The following is a 15,860-nucleotide window of genomic DNA, read 5'->3' as shown; positions in this document are numbered from 1 at the left end:
GATTTCGAAGTAATAAAATTTATGCAGTACTTAATTTATAACTTCATCACGAGTTGACTCTTTTTTTTATGTAGTCTTGCAGGACTAGCTATTAATTAGATACAGTAAAGAGAGAATATTTTAGAAAGATATATAAAAAAAATTCTTGTATATGTCTTTAACAATAGCGCGAGATAAATGTGTCTAGGGCCTAGATAATCATAGTTAATAAAAACAATTATAACAATGACCGTAACAACAATATAATAGTAGTTATGATTATTCTCTCCATGTCATGTGTGAGAGTCATTGAGTTTCTCTCCATATTCAATTTCTCCATTAGAAGTCGAGTACTGTGAGAGCTTTTGTTTCTTTCTGTTCCTTATGGCACGATATCGAGACATCGGCGATCAGATGGCAGACCTTGATATTGAAGATGAGGAAAATGAAAGCTTTGTGTTCGAAGGCGATGTGGAAGAAGATGGCAATAGGTATGATTTATGCTTGGTGGGGAGATTCCTCACGGAAAAAACAATAAACCTGCGAGCAATGAAGTCCAAACTGGCTGATGTTTGGAAACCTATGATGGGGATTAACATCAAGGAGTTAGAGCAAGGGATATATTTGTTCCAGTTCTATCATCAGGATGATATGCAGTGGGTGTCAAATGGGGGACCATGGATGTTTGACAATGCTATGATGATTCTGGAAAAAGTGGCTCCAGGAGAGGACCCTCTACAAGTTCAGCTATGTCATTTGAATATTTGGATTCAACTGCACGACCTACCAATGGGCTTCATGTCAGAAACTGTAGGCCAACAGTTGGGAAACTTCTTTGGTGAATTCGTACAGTATGATGCTAAGAACAACTCTTCAATCTGGAGAGAATATATGAGAATAAAAATTCGTCTAGATGTGAGGAAACCCCTCAAAAGGAAGAAGAAAATTGTCAAGAAAGATGGCAAAGAAATCATTGTAAACTGCAAATACGAAAGGTTAGGTGACTTTTGTTTCTCTTGTGGAATGGTAACGCATACAGATAGGTTTTGCAGGAAATTTCTTGGCAAAAGAGAAACTGAGATCGAAAAGGAATGGGGGTCGTGGCTCAGAGCTCCACCACGTAGGGCGGCGAGTCAAGGGCAGAGCAGGTGGCTAAGGGAGGAAAGGGATGACACGTGGGAAGCCCGGATAGGCAAGCAGAATCGGTACCGTAATTATCGGGATTATAATGATCCGAAAAATGGGAAGGAGATAATTCAGGAGAGTGAATCCAGGGGTTTGGTTGTAACAGAACCACGTAATCATAGCAACAATAATAGTTTGGCGGGATTCAGCACAATTTCAAATGTTTTATATGGGCCGGATGTGGATGAAAACACTGGGCTTAAATATGAGGAGCGTAAAAGAAGGAGAGGAGATCCAACACCAGCTAGCGAAATGGATATCGATCTGGGCCCAAATGGTACTAGAAATCAAGCTTTTGGTAAACAAACAGAACCTGTTATTTCCAGTATGGATTTAGCAGATTCTTCTCAAACTGTCCCGGCTAAGTCTGCCATGCAGACTAGCCGATTACAATGAGTTTGCTAAGCTGGAACTGCAGGGGTCTAGGCAACTCTCATGCAGTTCGTGTTCTTCGAGATATCTTAAAATCTCATCAGCCTGATCTTGTATTTTTATCTAAAACTCTTTCCGTAGGTAATAAAATAGCAGAGCTCTCTTCAAAGTTTGGTTTTTCTAATTTCTTTTCGGTAGATAGGCAGGGAAGAGGAGGTGGTCTTGCAGTCATGTGGAAGCATTCCATGAGATGTAAGGTAGTCGACTCATCTCAGAATCATATAGACATGGAAGTCACAGAGAATTCTACAACTTCCTGGCGACTCACATGTTACTACGGCTTCCCAGAACGTGAAAGACGGAGTGCCGCTTGGGATTTTCTAAGAATGCTGGCTTCTAAGTCTGATCTCCCTTGGTGCATTTTCGGAGATTTTAACGACCTTCTTTATTCTTCAGATAAGAAAGGTAGACATTCTCATCCCCAAAATTTGTTGAATGGCTTTAAAAATGTCATCGAGGAATGCATGTTAAATGAAGTTGATCTGGTGGGTGGTAAATTCACGTGGGAGAAGGGGAAGGGTACTACAGATTGGGTTCGCGAAAGGTTGGACAGGGCTTTTGGTACAAATCACTGGTGGCATATGTTCCCTCTGTGCACTCTCACAGTTTTTCATGCTTCAATCTCGGACCATGAGCCTATCAAGTTGAACCTGCTCAATGCGGATGTTACTAAAAAGCAGTTTCGCTTCAAATTTGAAAACACTTGGTTAAAGGAGCCAACTTTCCACACTGATGTTTCTAAATTCTGGGAACAGCTTCCTCCAACCCATCTTCTTCCCAAGTTGATCTCGGTCTCCACATTCATGGCAAAATGGGGACGTAACTTTTTTCATAAATTTAGAGAGAAGGTGACAAGGCAAAAACAGATAATTGATGCTTTGAAGAACAGAGAGGATGATGATGGCATCCAGTTATATTTTGATGAGAAGGACAAGTTAAATGAGTTGTTGCTTCATGAGGAAGCTTATTGGCAACAACGGGCTAAGACTTTTTGGCTGCAGGATGGAGATAGTAACACGAAATATTTTCTTGCAACTGCTTCGAGTAGGAAGAAGATGAACCATATCTCTTCGTTAAAATCTGAAGATGGTAGTGTGGTGGATAATCATGAGGAGCTCTGCAGACTTCTAAAGAGTTACTACACAAATGTATTTGCAGCATCAGAAAACGTTGTCCCATATACTCACACAGAGGCGGAAGTGGTGGTTACTGAAGCCCAGAATGACATGTTGACATCAGATCTCTCTTTTGAGGAATTTACAGCAGTTGTGAAAAGTATGCATCCTGATAAAGCTAGTGGACCAGATGGTCTAAATCTAGCTTTCTTCCAACACTTCTGGAACTTACTTGGTAAGGAAGTTTTTAAATGCTGTTCTGATTGGCTTTCTGAATGTAAAATTTCAGCTCATGTAAATGATACCATGCTGGTTTTAATTCCTAAAAAAGAGAAGGTTGAAAGCACTAAGGACTTAAGGCCTATAGCCTTATGCAATGTTCTATACCAAATCTTGTCCAAAGTGCTAGCAAATAGACTGCAAAAGTTACTTCCTGGCATGATTACTGAGGAGCAAAGTGCGTTTGTTCCAGGACGCAACATCTCTGATAATGTTCTAATTGCTTTCGAGTTAATTCACTTTATGAAAAGAAGAACTTCAGGGGAAAGTGGAAATGTGGCTCTTAAACTCGATATCAGTAAAGCTTATGATCGGGTGTGCTGGGAGTACTTGCGTAATAGAATGGTGGCTATGGGTTTCTCGCCAAAATGGGTAAAGTGGATAATGATGTGCATAACCTCAGTCTCTTATTCTATATCTTTCCAAGGCTCAACAATTGGTCCAATTGTTCCGCAACGAGGTCTCCGTCAAGGAGACCCATTATCGCCATACCTCTTTCTTTTATGTGTGGAGGGCCTCTCTCTATCACTACGAACAGCAGCTGAAAATGGAGATATCACTGGTTGTCGTATTTGTCCTCAAGCCCCAGCTGTAACTCACTTATTATTTGCCGATGATAGCTTTCTATTTTTCAAAGCCACTGCTGAGGAGACGATAGCGGTCAGAGAAATTCTCAAATCTTACGAAATGTTTTCTGGACAAGCTGTGAATTTTCAAAAATCAGCCATCTTCTTTAGTTCAAATGTGCGACGGGATAAGCAAGATGAAATCAGAAATATTATTGGAGTTTTTAATGGTATTGAAAATAGCAGATACTTGGGACTCCCTTCTCTTGTTGGCAGATCGAAGAAAACTGTTTTCCGGTATCTGAAGGATAAGGTGTGGCAAAAGATTCAAAACTGGAACTCTAAATTATTATCTAGAGCAGGAAAAGCAGTACTTCTAAAAAATGTTGCACAGGCCATCCCAGCGTATACAATGTCCTGTTTTATGCTCCCCAAAACTTTGTGCCAGGAGATAGAGAGAATGATGAACTCGTTCTGGTGGTGCTCAAATTCCTCGAACAACATGGGAATAAAGTGGTTATCTTGGACAAGGATGAGTATGTCAAAAAAGAAAGGAGGGTTAGGCTTTCGTGATTTGCATGGCTTCAATCTGGCTCTCCTTGGTAAGCAATGTTGGAACTTAATTAATAATCCAACCGCACTAGTATCTCGAATCCTGAAAGCTCGATACTACCCTAACTGTAGTCTATTTCAAGCTGCTAGAGTGGGGGGTTCTAGCTACACATGGTCTGGAATCTGGGAGGCTAAAGAGAACATGAAAGATGGGTGCAGATGGGTACTAGGGGACGGTAAATCCATTCACATACACACAGACAGGTGGTTGCGAGGTAAAGAAAATTTTTGTGTGGACTCTGATGGAAGGCCGAGAGATAGTATCAAAGTTTGTGACTTTTTCTTGGATGGCAGTAAGATATGGGACGTAGATAAAGTACGAGCTACCTTCACCAGCAATGATGCTGAAGCCATACTAGCAACCCGTATTCCGCAGACTAGTACACGAGACAGGATAGCCTGGGTCCATTCAAACAATGGACAGTACTATGTGAAAACGGGATATCAAACGTGGCATCGACATCATCTGGGAGGGGTAGAATTACAACAATCTGATGGATGGGGGAAAATATGGAGGCTGGGTATCCCGCATAAGATCAAGGTGTTTCTTTGGAGAATGTGCCGCAATAATGTTCCTGTCCGTAATTTGCTTCGAGTTAAAGGAATTCATGTGCCTATCAGTTGTGTTATGTGTGTAGGTGATGTTGAACATCTATTACACTTGTTTTTTGATTGTGGTTTTGCACAAGCTTGTTGGCAAAAAGTGGAGTTGATATATAATATGTGGGAAGTCGAGAGTGCTCCTGCATGGTTGCTTGATAAATTGAGCACAGAGTCGGGGGATCACTTGATTAAAATTGCCACGGTTCTGTGGGGAATATGGTGGGCAAGAAACAACCGGGTCTGGGAGGGGAAGGTGATCACACCTCATGTTGCAGTGGCTTGGAGCTCAAAGCAAATTCAGGATTGGAGAGAAGCCCAGAAGCGCAAGACTCTGTCTTCTAACAATGGTCGAAATTCTGCTACTTTGAGAGAGATCAAGTGGGCAGCTCCGATCCAGGGAGCTCTTAAAATCAATGTGGATGCATCTGTTATTGAGGGTGCAAATTTTTCTCCGTTGGAATGGTCGCTCGGGATCATCAAGGCATGTTTGTTCGAGGCAAGACCATGAAATTTGCAGGCCAAGTTTCAGTGATGGAAGCAGAGATGATGGGGATTCGAGAAGCGTTGTTATGGATAAATGACTTACCAGAGAAACCTTTCACTGTGGAATCAGATTCTTTGCAAAGTGTCCAGGCCATTAATAGGATGGAGCATAACCAGTTGGAAGTAGGGCATCTCATCGATCATTGCTGCTCTATTCTTAGGCATAAGGTTGATGTTTCAGTTGTTTTTATTAGAAAGCAGGCGAATAAGGTAGTTCATCTGTTAGCTAAACTACCTTGTTCGATTAATAGCTTTGCTGATTTTTCGTCTCCTCCAAATTGTGTGTTGGAGACACTATTGTCGGATGTTTGATCTTTAATGGATTTTCCGTTTCTCAAAAAAAAAAAAACAATATAATAGTAGTTAAAATAAATACTCCCGTCCCATTTTGAAATAACCTTATCACTTTAACACGCTTTTTTAGGTAGGTAAAAGAGGTACTTGTACATAATATTTTTTCGTGATTTCTTTTTTTATTAAAATTTAAACTTTAAACTTTTATACAAAATTAAAATTATGAAAAAATATTATGTAAAATTACATCAATGGAACACATTGAACCGGTCATGCATAGTGGGACAGAGGGAGTATATAATATAAAGGTTATCCACACCCACACCCACACACACATATATATGCATGTATGTATATGTGTATATAAAGCTACCCATCAAATACAAACCAATCCTTAAATAAAAACTAAAAACAGGTAAAATTTAGTGATATTTACTTTAGAAAATAGAGGTTTATGTAAATTAGTAATTATAGTAATGAGGGGAAACCTGATCCAAAGATCCAATTTTGAGGCAGATTATCCCAAATTCTCCTCTATCAGTGATCCAAAAAGTGATCCAAATTTGGATCAGTGAATAGTACTGATCCAAATTTGGATCACCACTGTTCACCGATCCAAATTTGGATCACCTACTTTATTATCACCTACTTTATTATAAAATAATGATTTTGTTATTTCTACATCTTTCGTTTATCAGACTTGAATTTAATTTCTGATTATTAATATTTAATTAATAATAGTTTATAATCAATAATTGGTAAAACTAATGTTTAAGTAAAATTTTCGAATAATAGGAAGCAAATATTATTGAAATTAAAATAAAATAAAATACAATACCGGGAAATGACTGGAAAACCAAACGATAAATATAAATTAATAAGATATAATATAAGTAGTTAATAATAATTAAAAATTAAACTTAAAATTATATAGTTTGATATAAAATTTATGTAATATAATATTGAAAAAATAATTTGGATCAGAATTTGGATCACGCTGCTGGAGTTGGTCAGAAATTTAGATCAGAATTTGGATCAGTTCGTGATCCAAATTTGAATTTTTGGATCACAACTGCTGGAGATGGCCTTAGTGACTTGGGGGAATACACCCATATATTTAAAAATGTATATATGTGTATTAGGATTTAAAATATTTGGGGATTAAAATGCAGAATCATCAAAATTGAACGTATATGCATCTGTGCATATATATATGTGTGTGTTGTGGTTGTGGTAGCAGGTGATGGCTGGGGTTGTTGAAGACAGATGAGAAGTGGGTCGGTGGCTGTTTGTGTGTCGCCAATGACAAAGAAAATATAAGGGAGACTGAAAGTCGTGTTGCTGGCCGCGAGTTGTGGGATCACTAGCATGAAATCACCGGTGGTTGAGGGTGTCTGGTGTTAGTTACTGGTGTAGTGGCACCAGTAACTCATAATTAAAGAACCCTCTGTCAAGCTGCAACTTCACCCTCCCGACTCGTCAACTCGTGGCTGAAACATGCATCGCCCTTTGATGCTAATATGTATGTTATGAATAAACTACAAATAAAACTTATTGTATTGATTGATGCATGTAGCATTCAATCAGACAAAAGTAATTTCCTTTTCCTGTCAGTGTTTTTATTTCGAGAGATCACCACAGACTCAAGTGTCGGATATTCTGAAGGCCGGGAGATATTTATATAGGGTTTGTCTAGTGTGTGCCATGGGCACATGCTAAGCGCGGAATTTTATATTTTTGGAAGATTTGATTGGTGTGGTGATTGTACATGCAGGGATCCACCATTATTAAGATTATGATAGCCAATCAAAATCTCCCAAACATATAAAATTTCGCGCTCAGCATGTGTCAATGGGCATACACTAGAAAAACCGATTTATATATACACCTCCTTCTTGTAATAATACAGCTCCTTGCAATTTATATACAAGCTATGTTATGCAGTGCTTTTCCGTTACCTATCTATCTGTGTCTTACGTCCATCTACAAAATACCAATATATTTAATTAACATGCAAGGAAAATTGCTCACTGTTGTTGCTAACTCCCCCTTCTCAACCGGTATTTTTTTCGTTCCGGAAACACATCTTCCTATTCCATCTTTTCTCGAATCTTCTCTAACGGAAGAAATAGAAGCTCGAGAAGGAATACCAAAACCTAGTTCACTTGCTGAGTCTCTTTGCATCCATGGCTGAATGGTTTTCAAGCGTCCAACCGGGCAAATTCGTAGGTTTGATTCCTGCTGGATGCACTTGGAACGTTCAGTTCAATCGCTGCTCATGGAATTTTTACATATATATAGCTCCCCCTCATAGCTTATGGGGTACTTCACTCGCTCAACACTCGTTCTTCATTGGCTAGAAAAAGAAAAAGGATAGATGACTGAAAATCCCGCTTAGAGATCGCAACTCTAGTCAGAGTAGGAGTTGCCATATATCCTTCATCTCCGTCGAGGCCTCCTTTTACCTGTCATGGCAATTTCGGTGTCACCAACTGAGCTCATATAAAAGAGTTAAAGAGCTGTATCTCTGTTGTGTAGAGGCAGAAAATACACACACAGAAGATGATTCCAAGGCGTTATCATACAAATATTAAATGTCGTTGCATTTTGTCATGTCTTGGTGCACTGAGATCTTAAGACACAGGAAATTGGAACACTCATACTTACATTAAAAGACAACTGGTCATGCAGTAACTCATTTCTAAATGTTAGTGCAAATATTATTTAATCTCCACGGGCTCATGTATATAAAGGACAAGATAATACTCCCTCCGTCCCATTTTAGTTGTCACATTTGGGAAATTTTTTTGTCCCAAAATAGTTGTCTCACATCAAGTCCAATGCATATTTGTGTAGACTTTTCCATGGTTACCCCCTGCTTGGTTGATTCCAATGTTTGACTATTGAAGAGTTTTATAGTTAAATCATACTCCATGTGTATATATATCTACATTTTTCATGTACAGTAATTAATGATATAGAATCAAGCACCAAAATATTGATGAAAACAAAACCAACAAAGTGTAAAATTAAATTTTTCTTAATATGTGTGTTTTTGTCATGTGACAACTAAAATGGGACGGAGGGAGTACTTTTCTTAAGGCGATTTCACTAAAAATAGGACAAAACCGACCGCGTAAAGCCAACTGACAGTAAATAATGTCAAGATAAAATCGACGGCTGGAATCGGTCGATTTTATCCAAAACAACGTTGCTAACCGTTGCTGGCAAGATTTTGAATGACTTAAACCGACCCATCGGTATTGATCTATTTTAGTACTGACGAGTCCAAAGCATAACCGACCAACAACCCCGTCGATTAAGTGTTTGGATATGTTTAATTAATTTATTATTTGTTAGACAAACCGATGCCATTTTGTGTTTAAAGTCAAAACTGACCATAGTATCGGTCGGTTTTAACTATATTTTTTTATTATTAAATTTATTTATTCAGAAAATGGATAATATATACGTTACCGGCACCACGCGGTTTTGTGTAATAAATAATTAAGATGATAATAATTATTTAAAACAGTTCAAAAGTATAGCAGAATGTACTTACTAAATATGTTATTTCATTTTTGTTTTGTATATAATAATAACTAATTAATCTAATCATTTAAATAAATTATTTATCATACTCATTTTGTCACCATGCATATTTTTAATAAGACCTTTTTCATAATATAAGACTATAAAATCAAAATTATGGATATGGATCAATATGAAATCACATTTTGAAAAATGGATTTGGTTTGGTTTCTAATCTTACATTTCTAATAAAATATGGATCAAAGCACATTTTGTCTCACTTTTAAAACACCCCTTAATACACATCATGCTAACCCCACTCCAACACTCCTTTACAGTTCCACTCCAGTCATACCGTTTCACACAATCTCTCCCCCCCCCCCCCTTCTCTTCCCCTCTCCCTCTCTCTACCCTCAAAATAACATCAGAATCAAACCTACTTTCACCGACCGCCGCTACCGCCGCTGCACCTTCCCGCCGTCGTCAGCTCCTGGCTCCACCGCGTCATCTCGTCCTTCGATCACCACCTCCGTGCTCGCCGCCTCATTGTTGGCCTCGGCGTGCAGTGGCTCCAATAGTATTATTTTTAAAACGCAACTCCATCTATGCCCAACTTGGAGAAAAAGTTCATGGTGGGGGAGGTGCAGAGAGAGATGGGTGTTGTGGGAAGAGAGAGAGAGTTTGGGAAAGAGACGGTGGAGAGAGGTGATAAGAGTGGGCAGTGATTCTCGGAAATACTGTTTTTTTTTCGGGTTTATTATTTATGACCTGAATAAGTGCAATATGAACCCGTTCTAATTTTTAAAGTGACACATGTACCCCTGCTCCATATTTATGCATATTTTTCAAATTACGTTTAAATGACAATAAATAAATATTATTTATCCATATTTTTAACCAAAATCATAAAACCAATCTAAAACCATAACCATATTTAATGTAATATGGATTTTAAATGGTTTTGATTTCTAAACCAAACCAAATCTATATTATTGGGTCCAAAACCAAACCAAATCCATATTTTGCCAGGTCTAGTTGCTTGCAAGTAGCAACTAAACAATGGAGCCACATAGTCTGTGGAATAATGAGCAACTGGGAAGACCTTCAACTTGGAGTAGGGTGAAGACCACCAATATCTTATATACATGCATCTTGTGAATTCTGAAGCATCTCTGAGTAGTAATCAAATAATTAGTCATGACTCATGGTCACTTATCCGTTTAAATTTTTCGGTCATTTCAAATTTTAGGTGGCTTATTAGTCATTAAATAATAATAATATTTTTTATCTAAATTAAATTAGGTTTTGCAGTTTTGAGAGTCGACTTCCAAATCAAGAGAATTCCGACGGTTAGTTCTCCGCTCTTCAACCTTTATCAGTTTTAGTGATTAAATCATCTTGTTTGTCCATCTTATCTCATATTTATTAGTTTATACATAACATCAAGATCTAAACTTTTTTTGGTGAGTTCTTGTTGAGTACCTCATCAAAATTTTTAATCGTGCCCCCTTTTTTGGAATGTTTTGGTTTGTTTTTATTATTTTGTTATGGACTTCCATAAAGACTTACCTGATATTTTGGGTGATCGGTGAGGATCGTATCAAATATGACACGGTGGTGAATATTGCAAAACCTCGCCTTTGACGATAAAAAAAATGTTCATGTTTTCGGGTCAGTTGAAGCTCCAATATTAATTGATGTAAGTGATAGTTTATCTACAAATGCTTTTTCAAAAAATCTTTAACTGTAAGAGTTAAAGAAATTAAACAAGCTAGGAAGTCGAGTTTAACAAATTCTTTGAATCTCATCGGGCTGTACGGATCACATATGTAAGGTATTAAGGTAACAATTGTGATCAGTTGACATTCCATTATAGGACCTTTTAGATGTACTAGCTAAGGAGTACAAGCACTATTAAAAGGCAACTTTATCTGCATGCTTGGTGTCAGCAGAGGCCAGAAGGAGTAGTATAAATAAGCTCTTCCACAGCACTCCAATTCCCATCAAAACAAATATAACACCCTCTCTTCACTAAACCTTAAGTTCCCATCTCAATGGCCTCCTTCAACAGCAACAGCGCCCTCTTCCTTAGCCTCTTGGTTGCCGTTTCGGCATTCATGGCCGCTCCTTCCTCTGTTGAAGCTCAGATTCCAGGCTTTCCCCCAATATTTCCAGCTTTGCCTCGTCTCCTCAATATCAGCGGGACTGTATTTTGTACTCCCAATGTCACCGTTTCTGCCAATGGCACTGTCCCTTCGAACGCCCAACCAGTATCTAGTGAGTAATTGATATATATATGGTGTGTGTCCATGGGCACATGCTAAGCGCGGAATTTTATAAGTTTGAGTCATTTTTATTGGCTCTCATATCTTAATAATGGTAGACCTCCTGCATATACAATTATCACATTAACCAAAATCTCCCAAACATATAAAATTCCACGCTTAGCATGTGGCCATGGGCACACACTAGACAAACCCAATTAACATTTACCAGCTGCGACATGAATTGATTAACATTAATATTAAATTCACATAAACAATGCATCTTAGTTTAGATTGATTGTTTAATGTCAAATATGCATATACATAAATCTCGTTTCCGGAGCTGCACCAGTCATTCAGGCGGTCGTTTCATTTCTCCTGGGCGGCGGAAGCAAATGTCGACTCATAGTTCCAGTGTCTATGTCGTGCAACGTCACCCTCCCGACTACGACAAATCTCGTCTCTGATATAAGTCCTCTGTCTGCTATTCCTTTCCCTGGCGGGGGCATCCTAAATATTGTGTCTGGTCTTTTCAGGTTTTTATAAACAAATGCACATGCATCGCCCTTTGATGCTAATATGTTATGAATAAACCCGCAAATAAAGCTTGTTGTATTGACTGATGCATGTACCATTCAATCAAACATAAGTAATTTTCTATACTGTCTTTGTTTTTACTTCGCCGAGCTCTGTATTAAGGAGAGATCACCAGGGAATCAAGTGTTGGATACTCTCAAGGGCTGGGAGATATTTATATATACCTCCTTTCTGTATTAATAAAGGTCCCTGCAACTTATATATATACAAGCTAGTTTATTGGGTGCTTTTCCAATATTACCTATTTTTATATATATGCACATGTCCATCACAAATAGATACAAAATTTTACACAAAATAATAGAGTAAGGCCTGATGTCATTTGGTGTAAGATTTCGTACCAAATTTTGTGTTTTTTTCATTATTATTTTATAACATGCAATGAAAATCGCTCACTGTTGTTGTTGTGGCAGCTGGTGATGAAAAACTTTATACATACATATCATCTGATTTCTAACCTAAAAGCCTGTTTGGAGTTAGGATCGTAAACATGAGATCGGTTTAAGGTTAAACCGTATATAAAATAATATTTTATATTTAATCACTACAAACAAACCCATTTAACAATGATGAAATTGAAGAATAAATAGCTGATTCCTAATAATAAAATATTAAAATCAAATATAAAAATTAAAATATATCAATAAAAACTAGTGTACATAAGTTATTATTATAAGAATTATAAGTTATTAATATTACTTAACAAGAATAAAGTAAATTTGTTATTAAGTAAATAAATAAGAATAGTTGGAAATAGAAAAAAAATTATATATATTTAATTTGATTTATTGCTTTGCCTACGTACTAAAATCTCGGCTCGAACTCGTTTTCTTAACGAACAATTTTTTGTGTTCGAGCTCGAGCTCGTTAACTTAACAAGCCGAGCTCGAGCTTGTTCGCGAGCAGCTCGGTTAAACAACCCTACATATGCTATGTAAGTTATCAAGGTAACAATTGTCAGTTGACATTCCATTATAGGACCTTTTAGAGATGTACTATATCGCTAGGAGTGTACAAGCGCTGTTGAAAGGCAACTTTATCTGCATGCTTGGTGCCAGCAGAGGCCAGAAGGAGTAGTATAAATAAGCTCTTCCACAGCACTCCACTTCCCATCAAAACAATATAACACCCTCTCTTCACTAACCTTATGTTAGTTTAGCTAGAGTTTGGTGGTGATGTAGAGAGAAGAAACAAAGCAACAGAGCAAAAACTGTAAAACTGTATATTCACTTAATGAAATGATACAAGAGGAATGTAAATATATACACAGAGAGATTCCAGACTGTTCTAATCTAACTGACTAACTAACTAACTGATAACAGCTAATGCCAGCTAATCTCCAGGTGGATGTACAAGTGGATGTATAACAGAATTAGTTGTTGTATAATGTCCAACACCCCCCCTCAAGTTGGAGGGTGAGGAAGTAACACCCAACTTGCCAAGTATGCTATGATGCTGGATACCAGTAAGAGGCTTAGTCAAGACATTTGCGAGCTGTAATTTTGTAGGAGTATAGGTCAAGGAAATGAGACCAGAACATAACTTTTCTCTTACGAAATGACAGTCGAGCTCAATATGTTTTGTGCGTTCGTGATAGACAGGATTGCGAGCTATGTAGATAGCAGCCTGACTGTCGCTTTTGACAGGAATAGGAGTTATGTTAGGAATTTCAAGTTCATGAAGTAATCTGGATAACCAGGATAGTTCTGCAGTTACTCGTCGGAGGGACCTATATTCAGATTCTGCAGATGATAATGAGACAGTGTGTTGTTTCTTGGACTTCCAAGAGATCAAGCTGTCTCCAAGAAAGACAACGTAGCCACTTACAGATTTCCTGGTGTTTGGGCAAGCAGCCCAGTCTGCATCACAATATGCAGTGACAGATGAAGATGGATCTGTGCTGAAGAAAAGGCCTTGACATGGATCACGTTTAAGATACCTGAGAACATGTATGGCAGCGTCCCAATGAGGCTGTCGTGGAGAAGACATGAACTGACTTAAGTGCTGAACACAGAATGAAAGGTCTGGTCTGGTGTTAGTAAGAAAATTGAGTTTTCCTACTAATTTTCTGTATTCAAAAGCATCATGAAATAAATCTCCTTTGTCAGGAAATAGTTTGTTATTGAGATCCAATGGACTAGCAACAGGAGAAAGATCATCAGGACAGAACTCTTTGAGCAGCTCTAGTGTGAATTTTCGTTGAGAAACAACCATACCAGTAGCAATAGGTGTAAACTCTAGACCCAGAAAATAGTGTAAAGCACCTAGATCTTTGATTTAAAGACAAAATCCAAGTATGATTTGATATCAGAGATTTCTGTATGATTGTTTCCAACAAGCAAGATATCATCGACATAAACAGCCATAAACACAACAGAGCTACCTTCTTTCTTATAAAATAGGGAGGAATCATTCTTGGATAAAGTATAACCTCTGGTCAACAAAACCGAGCTAAGCTTAGAATACCATTCCCTTGAGGCCTGTCGCAGACCATACAATGATTTTTCAAGCTTGCAAACTAGAGAAGAATCATGGAGATCAAGACCAGGTGGAGGTTTCATGTAAATATCTTCATGGAGATCTCCATGAAGGAATGCGTTGTTTACATCCAATTGATGCATTGACCAACCCTTCTTAACAGCAGTGGCAACTAATGCTCGAATAGTTGTCATTTTGACAACTGGGGAGAAGGTTTCAGTGAAATCAATGCCTTCTTTTTGTGTGAAGCCCTTAACTACCAGGCGTGCTTTATAACGCTCAATAGACCCATCTGCGTGGCGTTTGATTTTGAAAACCCATTTGCAAGAAATTGCTTTCTTGCCAGGTGGTAAAGGTACTAAGGACCATGTATTATTAGCTTCGAGAGCTGAGAATTCAGAAGCTATAGCCTTTTGCCATTCTGGATAAAGGATAACATCATTATAAGAACAGGGTTCAGTTAGAGGAGGCTGTGAGTTTATTGTTGTAACATTACAACAAGGAATGAGTGATTGTGTGGAACTGTTGGGTACACAGCATAAGGAGGATAAAGTGCATGAGTAGACAGATTCTGTGCAAGCAGTGTTGGAGTATGTGTGAACATAATCATCAAGATAAGGAGGGAGTTTTGTGACTCTAGTAGACCTTCTGCTAGGAAGAACTGGTGGAACAAATGATGGTGGAGAAGAGGGCACAGAATTATGATTGTCTACTGGTGAAGGAGGAGTATCAGGGATAGGTTGAGCAGATGATGATTGAATGGTGGAATCAGGAACTGGTAGAGGAATAAACTCAGAGGAAGATGCTTTAACATAGGGAAATATAGTGCTGTGAAATCGAGCATCTCTTGAGTATTGAATAGTATGTGTGCTCATATTTAAGAATTTGTAAGCCTTCTTGCCATAAGGATAGCCAAGGAAAACACAAGGGAAAGCTCTAGGTGAAAATTTATCTTTGTGAGATCTAGTATCAGTGATGTAGGCAAGGCAGCCAAAGGGTTGTAAATGTGTATAGGATGGAGGAGTGTTAAAAAATAACTGATAGGGTTGTAAATGTTAGTTTAGCTAGAGTTTGGTGGTGATGTAGAGAGAAGAAACAAAGCAACAGAGCAAAAACTGTAAAACTGTATATTCACTTAATGAAATGTTACAAGAGGAATGTAAATATATACACAGAGAGATTCCAGACTGTTCTAATCTAACTGACTAACTAACTAACTGATAACAGCTAATGCCAGCTAATCTCCAGGTGGATGTACAAGTGGATGTATAACAGAATTAGTTGTTGTATAATGTCCAACACCTTAAGTTCCAATCTCAATGGCCTCCTTCAACAGCAACCGCGCCCTCTTCCTTAGCCTCTTGGTTGCCGTTTCCGCATTC

The sequence above is a fragment of the Daucus carota genome, chromosome 9 (assembly GCF_001625215.2).
Source record: "Daucus carota subsp. sativus chromosome 9, DH1 v3.0, whole genome shotgun sequence".
Lineage (NCBI taxonomy): Eukaryota > Viridiplantae > Streptophyta > Magnoliopsida > Apiales > Apiaceae > Daucus > Daucus carota.
The sequence above is the reverse complement of the archived record's forward strand: the minus strand, read 5'-3'. Positions refer to the sequence as shown.